The sequence below is a fragment of the Trachemys scripta genome, chromosome 6 (assembly GCF_013100865.1).
Source record: "Trachemys scripta elegans isolate TJP31775 chromosome 6, CAS_Tse_1.0, whole genome shotgun sequence".
In the NCBI taxonomy this organism is placed as follows: domain Eukaryota; kingdom Metazoa; phylum Chordata; order Testudines; family Emydidae; genus Trachemys; species Trachemys scripta.
The window spans coordinates 90,926,114-90,944,069 of record NC_048303.1 but is presented as its reverse complement, the minus strand read 5'-3'; the positions used below and the strand labels follow the sequence as shown (position 1 = coordinate 90,944,069).

Below are 17,956 nucleotides of genomic sequence, written 5' to 3'. Positions count from 1 at the left end.
GCTGTCTCAAATACTGTGAAAAAGCTGCAGTGTGTCAATGGGCTGGCCATGTTACAAGAACTAGAGAAACTGGATTATGTGTGTGATAAAGTGGAGTACAATGGACTTCAATGGTAGGGACAATAGTAACCAACACCAGAAAAGTTGTTGTCAGAAGTCTTGGCAGCACTGATAAAATGTCACCTTTGTCCCTGGACAGGGATGGTCAGGTGCACTCACATTTCATAGGCAGCTCTTCATTTTGCAGTAAACAGAAAAAGGTTATGATGATGCCAAAAAGAGTAACACAGGAACCTGTAATATCCTAGTGGCAGAACAGAGCTTCTTTTTAATCTACCTTGAAGTTCAGTAATTGGAAAATTACAGAAAATGTAACTGATACTATAAGAAAATGTTAGCTTTTACAGACTGAAAAAAAAATCAGTACTTTATAATTTATAATTAATGGAGATATCCCATTTCCTAGAACTGGAAGGGACCTTGAAAGGTCATCGAGTCCAGTCCCCTGCCTTCACTAGCAGGACCAAGTACTGATTTTGCCCCAGATTCCCAAGTGGCCCCCTCAAGGATTGAACTCTCAACCCTGGGTTTAGCAGGCCAATGCTCAAACCACTGAGCTATCCCTCCCCCCCACTTTGCAAACTTGGAACAGCAGGTAGAAGCTCCCCTTTATTTATATACCTGAGAAGTTTGTGTCTTATTTTTAGGTGAAGCATCTGGTTTGGAATCATTGCTGGAAAGGGCATGTGAACAAGGACTGTCAGTACTGGGAAGCTAATCTGTAAAGTGAGTAAAGGAGAAAGTGGAAATTCTGAGTCACCAGCACATTAGTTTGCATTTGGAACCCATGCTGGTGCCAGAATGCAGGCTATAGCCTTTGCCAAGAGCCAAGTTCTGCCACACATTAAGCTGCAGTTTAATGTTTATTGATAATACTGTAATGTCACTTCAGTAATACACTGTCTGCAGCAAACTAGCACAGAAATACAAAAGAACATACTGCCTGCGCCAATAAGGCTCCTCAGTTGGAAATCAGTCTGATGGCAGAAACCAGTCATTTAGGTTTATTAAAATTGTTTTCTTCATTGTGTTATGACAATTTCTAGAACAGTAGGAGAGACCATGCAATAGGCGGAAGCTATGTTTAAAGCTAGGCCTACTCTGGTTGTCTTTTCCTTTTAGAGGTATATGATGAGAATCAAACAGGCCTTCCCTTATTGTTTGCTGAGCAACTGGATCCAACTTTGAGAGGTGCTGTAATCTGCCATTGTGTTATAGCATGGAGAACAGCTAAACGCCCTCGCTCCTCCTCAGCACAATCTGGTAAATGCACTCAAGTGAACAGACTCCATTTTTATCTGCTCCTCAGCTAGAACAGATGTTGCTTGAGAAAGTAAAACCTTTACCTACTTAGATGAATTGCAGAAACCCTGCCATGGACATGAGATGCAACAAGTATGTTGATTTTGTCCTGGTTAAGGATTACTCACATAAATCAGGGTTGCGGGATTGGGCGCAAAGTTACTGATAGAATAATCAAAACTAAGCTAAACCTATGGTAAATATGTAACAGCACAACTCTTACATGCTTACATACTGCTCCTAGCTTTCTAACAAATGAGGGTAACAATGTCAGACTAGGTCAAAAAACTGATTGCACAAAAATCTGGCAAACCTATTTGCGGGGGAGGGTGGAAATCAACAGACTGAAAATCTGGTAGGAAACCCTCAAACCTTCCTAAATTTGAACACAGACATTTTTACTCTTCAACAAAATCTCCTGTCTTTATTTACTTATTTTTATTGAATTGTACTGGTCATTTAAAAGGTCCCAAAATTGAAAATTCTGGAAAACGCTAGTTATAGAAAAGATATGGCATTGAAAATGCAAGCTTCCCTATGCTGCTCTGTCAGTAAGCTTTGACTCTGGTCTACCTGTAGGAGTAATGGGATCATTTAGTCTCCACACCAATTCGATATATGCCTCCGCAGAACTCCAGCAAGTGTGCCAATTAGCAGGACAGGCATAAATAGATTTTTTGGGGGGTGATATGGACATATCTTGTAGGAACTGAATTGAAACTATCAACTGCTTTCGTATAGGCTAAATTAATGTCACAGTTTCTTCAGTATAAGGTGTGGCTCTGGTGTATTGTAGTGTTACTATCATCTAATATAGATGAACATTATACTCATTACTCGAGTATCTCACAATATTTACCCCTATGCATCAGCACCTAGAATAGCTGCACACTGACAACTTTCCCATAAACATGAGGGTTCTCATGATAGAATATTAAGCTTTTCTGAGGCAGCCTACAGCATATCAACCCTGGATATAAAGTTTTCAAATGCAGTGCTTACAGAAGGAGGGCAGAAAACAGCCTTGTTTCACAATGGCTAAGTAAAGTAGCAGCTACATGGGCAGTAAAACAGATGTCCTAACAAATGAGCTTTTAAAAGCTGTGGAAAATGCATCCAAATACATGTACATATTTGCACGGAGACAACTCACTCTTTATGGACCTATTTGGTATGACTGAATAATTAGTCTAATACAGGGGTGGGCAACCTGAGCTTGAGGAGCCAGAATTTACCAACGTACAATGCCAAAGAGCTACAGTAATACGTCAACAGCCCTGCATCAGCTCCGCCCTGGCTCCCAGCGCTTCCCGCCCACTGGCAGCCCCGCCAATCAGCACCTCCCCCTCCCTTCCGATCAGTTGTTTTGTGGCATGCAGGATGCTCAGAGGGGGAGGAGTGAGGGCATGGCAGGCTCGGGGGAGGTGGCAGGAAGGGGTGGAGTGGGGACAGGGCTGTGACAGAGCCAGGGGTTGAGCAGTGAGCACCCTCCGGCACATTGGAAAGTTGGCGCCTGTAGCTCCAGCCCAGGAGTCTGTGCCTAAACAAGGAGCCGCATATTAACTTCTGAAGAGCCGCACGTGGCTCCGGAGCCACAGGTTGGCCACCCCTGATCTAATATATGTCAGCAGTGGCATCACTGCTGAAGCCCAACACTGCTTTTTGGTCTATAAAAAAGGAACAAATTGTATTATAAGGAAACTATCAATGATATTTTATTTGCACTGCACTCACTATTAAGTACCAAAGATACAGCTACAGAAAAACAATAAGCAGGACTAACTTTTTTAATGCTGGCTTTGCAGTGAAGTAGATTGACAGGAAAGTTCTTTTGTGCTCCCAGATCTAAGCTAATTGCAAACCATAACTTATGAATCGGTAAACATCATGGAAGCAGGAGATCCAATCCATGAAGATGACCAAGTCAATACTTTTATGCAGCTTCCATGGTAAATCATAACAGCAGTTGGCATACATTTTCAGCACAATAGGGCTGAAAACAAGAGACCAGCATTTAAAAGCCCACTCAGTGTTTTATTCCCAGCTACAGAAGGTGTTGCAAGTGGGCAGCATGTATAGCTTCTGGGAGGCTGGATCTTGATTCAGTTTCGCATCTGACCAAAAAAACCTCCAGCTCAGTGGTAATGACTGGGTCCAGCTGGAGAGAATGTAATCCTTTCTACAGAAGCCAATCAGAGTGAGTTTTTAAGTCATTCGCTCATTGAGTTTAGATGGAGGAACCAGTCTATCACATGACAGAAGCCCTCTTCTCCTTCGCTAGTTTATACTCTGGTTGTAAGAGGCCATTAGATATGGACCAGCCTTTTAAACCTCAAAATTATTGTCTGTCTCTTTCACCTAGCTTTGTCTTACCCACTGGTCACATCTTTCATTACGTTAAAAGACCTTCCAAAACTACTGAACTATAATTTTTACATAAAAACTTTTGTTGGTAGTTTTTGCAACCTTGGTGGTTTATTACTTGTTACTGAGGATCCCTAGTTAGAATAGATGACTTATGACAAAACAAACTGTCAGTTTTTGCCACAGATGTTGGATTCTTATTTGATATCTTTAGCTGTTGTTTATTCATCTATTTGCCTCCTTGTATCTACATGGGCAGATGGTCTACCAAATATTTCTTTTGGGATCCAGAAAATTCTTCTTACTCAATTAGGGACAGGGCCGGTGCTTCCACTAGGCGACCCTAGGTGGTCGCCTAGGGCAGCAGGATTTGGGGGCGGCATTTTGCCGCCCTCAGCGGAAATTGGTCAGTGGGGGGGTTCCTTCCGCTCCGGGTCTTCAGCAGAAATTCAGCAGCGGGTCCTTCACTCACTCCGGGACCTGTTGCCGAAGTGCCCCGAAGACGCAGAGCGGAAGGACCCCCGCCGCCGAATGCTCAGAGGAGGAGCGCTGCCGCTAGGGCGGCAAAAACCCTGGTGCAGCTCCTGATTAGGGATTTTTTATTTTTTTATTTTTGCTGTTCATTCACTGAGAGATTTAACAGTACAAAGTATGCAGAAGTTGTATCAAAACCTAAATATTTGCCTCTAGTTTCTAACATCACCAAAGATAATATTTTAATGTGTCAATACAAGGAATAGTTTCATAAGAATCATAGAAATGTAGGACTGGAATGGACTACAAGAGGTCATCTAGTCCACATCCCACCTACCCAAGGCAGGATCAAGTATACCTAGACTATCCCTGACAGGTGGTTTGTATAACCTATTCTTAAAAATCTCCAGTGACAAGGATTCCACAACCTCCCTTGGTAACCTAGTCCAGCACTTAACTATCCTTATAGTTAGAAAGTTTTTCCTGATTTCTAACCTACCTCTCTTTTGATGCAGATTAAGCTGGTTACTTCTTGTCCTACTTTCTGTGGACATGGAGAACAATTGATCACCATCGTTTTTGTAACAGCCCTTCACGTATTTGAAGACTTGTCAGGTTCAACCTCAATCTTCTTTTCTCAAGAATAAACATGACCTCATAGGCCAGGTTTTCAAAACGTATTTTTGTTGCTCTCCTCTGGGCTTTCTCCAATTTGTCCACATCCTTTTAAAAGTGTAGTGCCCAAATCAGCACACAATACTCCAGAGGAGGCCTCACCAGTGCCAAGTAAAGTGGAACAATTACCTCCCATGTTTTACATATGATACTCCTGTTAATATCCCCTAAAATGATATTAGCCTTCTTTGCAACTGCATCGCATTGTTAATTCATATTCAATTTGTGATCCACTATAACCCCCAGATATTTTCTGCAGTACTACTGCATAGCCAGTTATTCTCCATTTTGTACGTGTGCATTTGATTTTTCCTCCTTAAGTGTAGTACTTTGCTGCAATATCATAATATCAATTTCTGGCACCACAACGCCTGCCCAGGCTATGCTTAGAGAAACAGCTCAGACTGGCTTTGTCATGTAAATTTCCTTGGTTAGAATACATTCAGAATTCTTTACATTCTCTAGGCCTCTCAAAATTGAAAATGATTAGACTTATTTTAAAAACATGAAATCCCTAATCAAGTTGAGATTAGAGGATATTAATAAACAATTAGACATGGCAGTTATTTCCATTACAAATGTGTCTCCTTGGTTCCCCTTTGTTAAAAAGAACCCAGGGTATGCAAGTTATTTAGACAGTTTGTCCAATAACAAGTTAAGGAGCTCTCCGTTTTCAATTTATGCAGTCAGATTACTTAGGGTATGTCTACACTTAAACACACACAAAACCCTGTAGCAGCAAATTTCAGAGCCCAGATCAACTGACTTGGGTTCACGGGGCTTATGTTCTGAGGCTTAAAATAGGAGGGTAGACCTTCCCACTTGGGGTGGAGCCCAGGCTCTGAAAACTGGCGAGGGGGGAGAGTCTCAGAGCCTGGGCTTCAGCCTGAGTGGCAACACCTACACTGCTACTTTTAGCCCCATAGCCCAAACCCTGCTAAAGCCCTGAGTCAGTTCACCGGGGCTCTGAGACTTGCCAACCGTGGTTCCATCTCCCCTTCCCCCAGTGGAGACATACCCTTAGAAGGCTGATGTACTGACATCAAGAAACATAACCACTTCTGTCCATGCGGCTCTGAGCAGGTAGAAGACCTATCCAATTATTTATTTTGTTGTAATCTGTACTGCCACTTGAGGTCAAAATGGCTTTCCATGGTTTTGTCCTTTTTCTATGACCTCTCAGAAAACAGAGTATTTATTAGGAAATTACATATCTGATCAAAGCGATTGTCCTATTGCCCTATTTGCATGGTCAGCCAATAAAATAAGGAAAAGGCAAGTGGCATGGTGCATATATATGGCTTAATCACTTTATGGTCTTTCGACATTTGTATTTATATTATTTTAATATTCTAAAATTTTGGATTTAGTTTTAAGCTTTACAGTAATATATTTTGTTTTTGGTGCATTGGTCTCCGGCTAAGTCACTGATAATAAACTTGACCTGCTTGTAGTACTTTGCACTTGCCTATATTGAGTTTCATCTGGTTGATTTCAAACCAATTTTCCAATTTGTCAAGGTTGTGTTGAATTCTAATTCTGTCCTCCAAAGTGCTAGCAACCCCTTCCAGGTTGGTGTCACCCACACATTTTATGAACACTCTCCACTCCATTATCCAATTCATTAATGAAAATACTTAATAGTATTGGATCCAGGACAAACCCCTGCAGAACCCCTCTAGGTTGTTCTTCCTAGTTTGACAGGAAACTATTGATAACTATTTTTGAGTAGCTCAGTAGAGCAGTACCATAAACTCACAAACCAACTAATGCAAGATTTATAGCAAAGACACATACATTATTAAACATCCTCTAATGTCTCATTGAGTAAAAAAAAAGAGTACGTTTAAATGGTACAGAACTCTCTAAATGAAGAAAAAAACTGGATTTCTTTTCTGAAAACCCAAATCAATCCTTGGTCTCAGCAGTAAACAGTAATTTCAAATCTTGTATCTGAATTCATGAGTGAGTCAATATTCCTTCTGCTGTCAAAGTACCTCAAACAACCCAAACTTCAATAAAGAAAATTTCAAATTAAATTCTTCCTAGATTGTAAACTCTTCAGGGAAGTGACCATCTTTTGCTATGCATATGTGCAGTGCCTAATTCAAGGAGATATTTGGGCTACTGCAATAAATGTAATACAAATCGAACTGAGGCATTGTTAGTTAAGATTACTTAGAATGCATATTTAAAAAGTCTTGTCTACTTAGTATTCAGAGACAAACAACCTTTCAGATAACTGGTGTAGGACCAGTGCAATAATGAGACAGATTTCTGTCCGTGTTCCCCCCCTGCCCTAAAATTTAGCCACTAATATTACATTAAAACGATGCTAAGGTTAGTGATGATATCATTGGACAGAAGGAATTCTACGCTTTCCAACGGCATAAATAATATTATTGTAGTGCATGTGACTCAGAAAATATCAGGCTTTAAAACTGTCAAAAACTTACATTGGCCTTTTGGTCTAGCAGTACTTTTGTGATACTGATCCAACTCTGTATACCTCAAATCCTGGCTTACAACAGTATAATTTTCAATCCTGCTATCACATTTTCCTCTTTTGTATAATACTTTAGTACAAGGTTTCCTACTACTGAACCCTGTCACCAATCCTTAGTTTCAATAAAATATTTATCCTCAAGAGGAACAGGTAATTGATATATTCTGGTGACATCATTTGTTTCATACTGTAGGCATAAAACATTTTATACATGGTGCATCAAAATTGAGAAATGTGTTAATTACTGCAGCTGGAACCCTTTTCTAAAAAAGAAAGATAGCACAGCCTTTCAAATGTGCAAAGCTTTGCAGACAAGATGAAATACTGCCTCAACCAACTTTCCAACCATTCAAACAAATTACTGCCTACTCTTTTGAATCTTAAATTAGTAATTGAACCGAAACTGGCATGTGTATCAGTACTGCTCCAAAAAAAACTATATACAGTAAATGCACAAAATCTCTTAATGCAACTCTTAAAATCATCAAAAGCCTGGACGTGCAAAAGTTCAGGTTTCCATAGTGATGTCTACATACCTGCACACCATATAGGTTTGAAGGTACACATTCTATTATGCAATAACAGATTAAGCCATGTATTTAACCGGAAAAACACTACTACTAAATATATGCGTAAGCAACAGATTTTACATTGAATTTGAATTTTTTGCATTTAGTTTTCCCAAGAGTTTCATAAATGGAATGTTTCCTGCGATTAATACTAGCAATTAAATGGTCCCAATTAAGTTTAGCAGGTCACACAGAAGTGAACGGGGTCAAAGTGGAATGAGGTTCCATCTCTGTTGTTGGTCTCATTTTGCTGAATACAAGTCAATGTTACAGTCCCCCACCTCCCCCCGCCTTTTTTTTTTTTTTTTTTTTTTTAAGTGTAGTTAGAAATTTCTTACAATGGAAAGCTATTTTAACTCCCGCCCACCTTGGAGGAGGGGAGAGAGAGGGAACAAAACAGTTGAGTAGATTTTGCAAACTCTCCCATCTGCTCTCACATATATTCATTTTCACAAGAAGTCCAGGCATAAGATGTTTCAGACCAAAACATTACTGTTTCAGCAAGTTTTAACAGTATAAAAACAAGGAGGAGGATACAATATAAAGTGTTTTGCAACCTGAATTATAGTAATCATCATCAGTGATGTCTATGTTCTATAGAAACACAATATTAGTGTTTCTCTCTGGTTACCTTACTTTCTTCAAGCTATGGTATAAAAACTATAGAGAACAGAACAGTCAAAAAAACCATATACAGATGAAATCTTATCTGATAGAAGTGGAGTAAGTTTTACTGTTTAACCTAACACCCATACAGAACTCACAAGGACAGATTATGCAATTGAATGAATTCATTACATGTGGCACAAGTCACAAAAGGAGATGTTGCTTTTTATTTAGAAAGTGGCTTTTTGACAAAAGATACATGTTTCATTATAAAGTTCTTATGAGATGTATTGATTAGCTACTTTTAAATTAAACCTCACAAACAAGTCCTGAAGATATTTCCTTTGTGTTCTCATTGTTTTAAAAGAGAATGCCACAGCCTTTGCCTATGGATCTTGCAATTTTTGTGTAATATTATGAACTTTTTAGTACACAGGCATGACAGAGGGATAGACTGAAAGCAAAAACAGTAGGCAGAAGGGGAAGAGAACCACAGGGAAACAGAGGAAAAGAGCAATAGAGAAAGCTAGAACAAAGGAGCAGACAGGAAAAATAGGGAGAAGAAAAGAAGCAATTGAAAAAACACAGCTAAGAGGCAGCAAACAGGAGAGAAATGAAGAAAAATGGAGAAAACCCATCCTACAGACACACCAGCTTGCATCCTTCAGAAAGAAGGGCTAGCCTAGGAAAGAAGCTAGCAAGAAGTAGGAATTTTCTATGAACAGAAAAACTAAAGAGGAGACAGAACATGCAACATTTCTTCCAGTATTAATATACTTCCAGGAGCTGCGCCAGGGTTTTTGGTGCCCTAGGCAGGGGTCCTCCGCGCTCCCAGTTGTCGTCGGCAATTCTGTGGCGGGGGTGTGTGTGGGGGGGGAAGGTGTCCTTCCGCGCTCCTGGTCTTCAGGGCACTTCGGCGGCGGGTCCTGGAGCAAGTGAAGAACCCGCTGCAGAATTGCCGCCAAAGACCCGGAGCGCAGAAGGACCCCCCGCCGCCGAATTGCCGCCCACGGCGGCGAAAAGATGCCCCCCCCCCCCCCGCAAATCCTGGTGCCCTAGGCGACCGCCTAGGTCGCCTAAATGGAAGTGCCGGCCCTGCATACTTCATATTACATGAAGTTCTCAGCACATTCTGGTTATAGAAATCCAGTTCTTTACTCCTTTACAATCATAAAATATCCTGCTATATTTTATTGCTGGGCCCCCAAGCTACCATTTACAATATTTCAGTAGGTGGCACTGGACTTCCATAAAGACCATGACCTGACTGAGCTCTTTGCAGGTTTAAAAACAGAAAACGAGTTCAGGTCCTTTTACACAGTCATGGCAACTGATACTGCACTTGACCATTTTGGATATAATTATGTGTTTTTAAATTTTTGCTGTGTGAAGAAGTTTTAGCACTCTGCTTTAGCAAATAGAGAAACAAATATTGCAGTCACTTCTGTTACATAAACAATGCACAGGATTACATACAAGAATATACATTTTCGAAGGTAAGGTTGAACTCTTTCAAATAATGGGACTTAAACTGAGCACACATGTATGTTATTGACTGTAGTCATAAGAATGGCCATATTGAGTCAGACCAAAGGTCCATCAAGCCCAGTATCCTGTCCTCTGACAGTGGCCAATGGCAGGTGCCTTAAAGGGAATGAACAGACAGGTTATCAAGTTATCCATACCCTATCACCCAATCCCAGCTTCTGGTAAACAGAGGCTAGGGACACCATTTCTGCCCGTCCTGGCTAATATCTTCCACGAATCGATCTAGCTCCCTTTTGAACCCTGTTATAGTATTGGCCTTCACAACACCCTCTGGCAAGGAGTTCCAGAGGTTAACAGTGCGTTGCGTGAAAAAATACTTTCTTGTGTTTGTTTTAAACTTGCTACCTATTAATTTCATTTGGTGGCCCCTTGTTCTTGTATTATGAGAAGGAGTAAATAACACTTCCTTATTTACTTTCTCTATACTACTCATGATTTTATAGACCTCTATCATATCCCCCCTTAGTCGTTTCTTTTCCAAGCTGAAAAGTCCCAGTCTTACTAATTTCTCCTCATACAGAAGCAGTTCTATACCCTTAATCATTTTCCAATCCCAATATATATTTTTTGAGATGGGATGACCACATCTGCACGCAGTATTCAAGGTTTGGGCGTACCATGGATTTATATAGAGGCAATATGATATTTTCTGTCTTATTATCTATCTTTCTTGATTCCCAACATTCTGTTTGCTTTTTTTTGACTGCCACTGCACATTGAGTGGATGATTTCAGAGAACTATCCACAATGACTCCAAGATCTTTCTTGAGTGGTAACAGCTAATTTAGACCCCATCCTTTTATATGTATAGTTAGGATTATGTTTTCCAACATGCATTACTTTGCATTTATCAACATTAAATTTCATCTGCCATTTTGTTGCCCAGTCAAGCATTAAAACAACCATAGCATCAAAAGAAGATCTACTTGAGAAGGAGAAGAAAGTCTTTGAAGACTTCATAATGGGAGAAATTTTATTTCCTTATGAAATTAGTATTTGGCACTGCTTATCTGGCAAAACCACTTAACTGAGACTCCCTCTTTTGCCCTGACCCCTACCCCAAAACCATGACAACTGTCAATTTACAAATAGAAGAAAGCCAAAGCCATTGACTAAAGTATTTATTACACATTATTTGCCCTGCATTAGTCATCATTTCCCTACCTCTTGTTTCTGTTTTGTTCGTGAGGCCCTGCTACCCTGGAAATCTCAATTTGGCCATTCCCACCTGCTTCCTGCTGCAGTTATGGCTTCTCTAATTCTCCTCCAGCTATTCAAAGTTTGAAGAATGGCATGCTGAAAGGGGGCAACCCAGTAGTGCTCAGATACAGGTATGCATAATGCTACCGATGTCAGGATTTTATGACTGTTTATAGGTCCCTACTTCACCTCAATGACAAGCCTCTTTGCTGGGCCATGGTGCATCGACTACCATTTAGTTGTGTGTGTTCTAATCTACAACAGAGCCCAGGATTCTCAAAACCCCATACTTTCACAGTACAGCCTTCAGCTTCAGCAAAGCACTTCTGCATATGCTTAACGTTAAACACACAAGTAATCCCACTGAACCCAGCGGAATCACTGAGGTAGCGGATACCCTCCTTAACACAGACGAAATTCCTCATTGCCATAGCACATCCGGGTGGTTTTCACTCTCTCTCGAGGGCATGCAGAGTTTCTTTCCTCTAAGAAACTTTCCCCTCCCACTGAAAAATAGTTAAATGCATAGTTGATAAAAACCATTTATGTTTCAATAAATTAAAGCTAATACTCCAAATGAAAATCTTTGTCAAGCAACACCATGCTGTTCAAAATTAATGATTTGTTTTTCAACAGGCAATTAATGGATTCCATTTTCCCCACTGATCCATGAGTATATTCCCTTAACATTAATGAAAGTCATGAACACACACAGATAGATATATAACTACTAAGCATACATGCAGTATACATTTTATTTAGTAAATATAATAAAGGGATTCCTGTCTACATACAAGCAGTTTCCTCATTCTGTACTTTATGCCAAGAGGCTTCCTAAAATACAGATACAGAACATGACAGATTGGAATGATATTAAATAATTTAGCAAAGTAATAGTCTGTTAAATATTTAAGGGCTGAAAATGGGTCATGTTTGTAAACAAATCTTTCAGTTTTAATGTCAAAGCCTGCTTTGGGCTTCCTTTTTATCAAAGAAAGCTCATGGAGTAATGGCTTTGCAATCGAAGTTCCTCATAAATTTAAAACACAAAAATCTAATCTCCCAAAATATCAAAGTACACCTAAAGTATCAATTTCATTTAATCTTTTTCCCACAAGGATTGAGGATTACCCAATGTGCCATAAAATGTAGGCAAAATGTAAAAAAGTGCTGCAGCATAAAGCATGTGTTTATGTCCAAAGAAAAGGAGAGCAGCTATGGCGAGGAGGGATTGGTATTTTTGCATCACCTGCCAGCAGGAAGTGCCCCAAATCATCCAAAAGGGCATAGTACAGAGTTGCCACCTTGGAGGTGCAAAAAAACAGGACATCCAGGGTGATCCTGAGCCCATAAATCTAGACGGCTGTCAGTGTGTTCCGAGCATCCTTACAGATTTCTTGGGGCAGCTACCTCAAGAAATGGATGATCCTGGGAAAACTTGGACACGTAGCAACCCTCGTGCATTAGCCGTTATTGAGCATGATCATTAGGTTTCTTTAAACCAAACAGAAACCATCATGGGCAAGAGGTTTTCTGTCTGTCCTACATACTCTGCCTGAGGGCTGAGCCAGAGCTTAGGAGAGAAATATAATAGTAATTAAAAGCCCTATGGGACTTTGGCTGAAGAAAATCATGTAAGGCTGGGAGGTATGCTGGGTATTAGGCCTGGGTCATCAGCACCTGTGGCATTGTGGCTACGGAGCAAGATCTTCCATTCTGAAACACAAGCTGAGGAGAGGCAGTCATCTAGTAACAGTGGAGGAAGAACTGCTAGCTAGAAGGATCCACTGACTAGACTTCTGTTTTGCTGACAAGCCAGAATTATTTGATTCTGGAGAGACTCTTGCAGTCCTATTCCAATTCTATAGGATCCTGGTGGTATGCACTACATTACAGGCCACACTAAAGACAGACAATTGCTGAAGATGAACCAGGGGGGAAAAAAGAACAAGTTTATAGGAGAGCACTAAAGTACAGCATAGGAGTTATTAAAAATGTAGGATTTTAGCATAGCAGCAAAAAGTTTGTGAATGTCTATATTGGGAGAACATGATAGATTCATTATCGAATAGCCTGTATTTAAAAATTATTTCAGAGTATTTAGAGTATTTTCTTGGTTTTCATTAAATATAAATGGTTGTTTACTAAGCAAATTGTGTGGTACCACTGGATTGAAAACAAAGGCACTATCTGCTTCCATAAGAGAAGAAGGTTGATCTTGTTAGGGTGCTAAAGTAGCACTCAGGGAATCCTCAGCTATGCCACAGACTTCCTGGGCAAACCAGTAGGGCTGAAGTTTCTAAACCCAACTAGCCATTGATTTCATTGTATGGTTGAATCCCCATAATACGTATGCAAAAGGAGAATGAATTAAAGAAGCCTGTGCCCAAAGTCACAAGGAGGAAAGGAGCTGAAGTCAAAAGACCCTGAAACGTGGAGTAGTATATATGGTTGGGATCCTGGGACCAGCACATGGCTGGTATTTCTTACACAGCCATGCGAGCCTCAGTGCTTTTGCTTTCATAACAAACTTCCAAAACAATGCATTTCACTGCAAAGGGTTTGGACAAGCATAGTCCAGAAATGACTCAGTCCTACCAGTCTCCATATACATACAGAAGCGGGCAGGCAAGTATACTTCTAGGAATGAAAGATGTTACCTTGGCCAGAAAAAGACACACACTTGGTAATGTATTTTACATCATGTGCAAAGATAATACCAAGGCAAACATAAGCACATAGTTACAATGCTTAGTTGTTCATTTCTGCACAATCTGTAGCTGTGTGCATGTACTCAAATTAGGGCTGTCAAGCGATTAAAAAAATTATTCGCCAATAATCGCACTGTTAATAAATTACAATTTAAATAGTTTTAGATGTTTTCTACATTTTCAAATATATTGATTTCAATTACAACACAGAATACAAAGTGCACAGTGCTCACTTTATTTTTATTACAAATATTTGCACTGTAAAAAACAAAAGAAACAGTAATTCAATTAATCTAATACAAGTACAGTAGTGCAATCTCTATCATAAAAGTTGAACTTACAAATGTAGGCTCTAAGGTTTTACATTGTTTTATTTTTGAATGCAGTTATTTTTTGTACATAATTCTACAAGTTCACTCAGTCCTGCTTGTTCAGCCAATCGCTCAGACAAACAAGTTTGAGCTCAGTGGTTTGAGCATTGGCCTGCTAAACCCATGGTTGTGAGTTCAATCCTTGAGGGGTCCATCTAGGGATCTGGAGCAAAAATCAGTACTTGGTCCTGCTAGTGAAGGCAGGGGGCTGGACTCAATGACCTTTCGAGGTCCCTTCCAGTTCTATGAGATAGATATATCTCCAAATTTGCAGGAGATAATTTCCCGCTTCTTGTTTACAATGTCACCTGAAAGTGAAAACAGGCGTTTGTCTGAGCGATGGGCTGAACAAGAAGTAGGATTGAGTGGACTTGTAGACTCTAAATTTTCACATTGTTTTGTTTTTTGAGTGCAGTTATGTAAAAAAAAAAAAATCTACATTTGTAAGCTGCACTTTCACGATAAAGAGATTGGACTACTGTACTTAGTATTTTTCAATTCACCTCATACAGTGCATTGCTATTTTTACAGTGCAGATATTTGTAATAAAAATATATAAAGTGAGCATTGTCAACTTTGTATTCTGTGTTGTAATTTAAATCAATATATTTTAAAATGTAGAAAAACATCCAAAATTTTTAATACATTTAAATTGGTATTCTATTGTTTAATAGTGTGAGTAAAACTGCAATTAATCACGACTAATTTTTTTGAGTTAATCGCGTGAGTTAACTGCGATTGACAGCCTTAACTCAAATCCTTTAATTATTCATTACTGTATTTAACACATCCCCAACCTTATTGCAGGCTGTTCCAAGTTGTGGGGAGGGCAGAGTAATGAAGTCTGCACTTTTATGGGGAATTTTTAGCTGCAGGAGATACTAAAAGTGCAGGTAGTGGCTTTGGCTGTTAAAGATAAACACAGAACGCAAGCAACCTCCCATATGGCCTTTTGAGCATTTACAAAATACATTGTATGGAAATTACGTAAGTGTGTGTCCAAAAATGGTCTTGGAATGAAAACATTTAAGTCTCATTCTGTTTGTAAGTTTTAGCAAAGTTTTGAAACACACAAATCCAATTGGTTCTCTGAGTAGGTGAGCATGGTAATGTTTTGTCTGCACACATCAACCTAAAGCTAACTGCTAGTGAATGTGTCCTAAATGCAGGTTCTAAACATATATCCAGCAAGCAAAAAACCTATTGATTCTTTATTCATATTCAAGAAAAACTAGCAACTGAAAATTCCAAAATATTTCAACCAAAATAGTTCCACAAAAATTTTGCTTTGGTCAAATGAAATGTTTTGTTCAACCTGAGCTAGATTCACAAAACAGCCAACGGAAGAGGAGGCGGCAGTTCCCTTATAGCATTGAGCCCAGCAGTTATGGTGCTCACCTGGAATGTGACGCACCCCAGTTCTATTGCCCCTTTGCCCGATGTGTAGGAGGGATTTGAACAGGGTCCCTCACCTCTCAGGGGAATGCTGTAACTACTGGCCATTGGGGTAGTCGGGGATGGGTGTCTCATTCTCTCCTGTTTAAGCTTTTAAAATCTGTATAAATTAGTCACTGGGGCAGGAGGGCTGGAACCTGGGTCTGCCACCTCCCATGTGACCAAAAGCACCCCTTTATTCACACCCAACATATTATTGTAATGGTCTTTGTGCAAAATAGGAGTTATTTAAAAACTAACACCACAATGGTCATCAATACCTTTCGGTCATCAATATCCTTCTGTAACATATGAACAAAATGCAAATTAAGAGTTATGGATAAAGTGAAATTATGACTACACTGTGTTTACCAGACAAATCTGGGGGTGGGAGTAAACCCATTTCTCAAAGACAAATAACAGGCTGACATCTCTAGCCAGTTGTTATCAAAGTTGATTGGCAATCACTGGTCAAGTAGCCATTCTTTGGCAGCAAAGGGGAGCAGGAACCAAACAATCTGCATTTTAGCAAACAATGTGGAACCTCTTTCACCATGAGTCTCCAGGTCTCCTTCCTCACAGCTGGAATGAACTTTATCTAGGGATAACCCACAGGAAAATGGGTCTGGGAGTTTGTTGGGGTCACCCTGCAGGTAGTAACCAAAGCTGCTGGAAGCCAGCGTGTGACTAGTGTGTTGCTGACAGGTTGCTGGGGTCAGAGTTGGTGGACCAGGGCTATAGCTATACACAGACACTCAGGGTGTGACCTGCATACTGTTAGAATGTTTGGCTGTCTGTGAGTGGTCCTGGTTGGGAGCTACAACAGCAAAGCATTGTGAGGCACCCAAGATTGCAGAGCAGGCACAACCTCTCACTGGTCTGGATTGCCTGGGTCTTCCACCTCCCATGTCAATGGCCTGACCACTAGTCGACAGAGCCATTCTAATTCTCTTACTGGCCCAATGAATAATTAATTATTTATATAAGTGGAACAAGAGATTGAGAGAGACCTGCCCAGGATATCCCATAGCCCAGTGGCTAGGGCACTCTCCTGACAGTGGGTGACTCAAGTTCAAGTCCCTCCTCCACATCAGGCAGAGGGGAGAACTGAATGAGTGCCCTAACCGCTGGGCTAAAGGTTGAAGGGGAGATGGAGGCAGCACATGCTCCCCACCCCATTTTGTGAAAGGTGCTGAAGTCGTGTCTCTGCCCTCCCCCCCCCAAATATGGTTCAAAACCATGTGGCAAATTCACATCTAATTCACTAATAGTTTTGGGTCAACCAAAACTGCATTTTTTGGGCAAATAAACTATTTGCCTGACAATTTTTCCCCTCCTCTACACAGGACTATGCAAAGCAGTATATCGTTATAAGACTGCACAAAAAACCTTGTATGAATGTACATATGGACAATTGATGCACTAAATTCTGAATGCCTTATGCAATTTTTACTCCTGCAGAGCATTTCAAGGTCCCTTCCAGTTCTAGGAGATGGGATATCTCCATTAATTTCATTTCATTTAATTTATTTATGGTAGTAAATATGATTTATGTGGTAAGTTAAATTTATGGGATTGATGAAGCAAAAATGTGGTAAAAAGTGATTAAAATGCTTCCCTCCCCCCTTGCAGATTTACAAAAGAAACTTGCAAACATTTCATACATGTGAGGAAGAAAAATGACATCAGAAAGGAAAGAAAGCAGAGCACCAAATACTAGCAAAATGAAGAGCTAATTCCTTTTCATTCTATGTAAGCATGTATGAAATTCAGAGAATCACAAACAAGCCTATGCTGACCACAGTAATGTAACAAGGAAATCATATGGAAAACAGATATTACTTTTAAAACTTATTTGTAAAGAATCATATATTATAAGAAATATTCATAAAAAGGTGCTTTAATTATCTTCCTGTTAAATAAGGAATACAACATCCCATAATAAAGGCCTTAAAATAATGATTACATGCGACATAGCAAATGTGTCCTCAGCTGAAAATTGGAATTGCTCTCCCACTAGTTTTCTACACCCTTTCTACCTATTTTTAGGCACAACAATTTCTGAGCATGCAAATAATTTATGCACACAAATTTGTGTTTCCTGAGAATGTACTGCAAATGCAAATTGTTTGCTTA

The 17,956-nt window shown here is 39.9% G+C and overlaps 1 protein-coding gene and 1 long non-coding RNA gene across 2 annotated transcripts in view; one reads left to right on the top strand and one right to left on the bottom strand.

Annotated features, from left to right (window-relative positions):
• PIP5K1B (phosphatidylinositol-4-phosphate 5-kinase type 1 beta) overlaps window positions 1–17,956 on the bottom strand; it is a 166,826-nt gene that overhangs the window by 17,958 nt on the left and 130,912 nt on the right. The window lies entirely within an intron of this gene.
• On the top strand, window positions 5,848–17,761 carry LOC117878958. The gene is made up of 3 exons (XR_004646150.1): window positions 5,848–5,958; window positions 11,294–11,435; window positions 17,453–17,761. It is a non-coding gene; the product is annotated as an uncharacterized LOC117878958 (long non-coding RNA).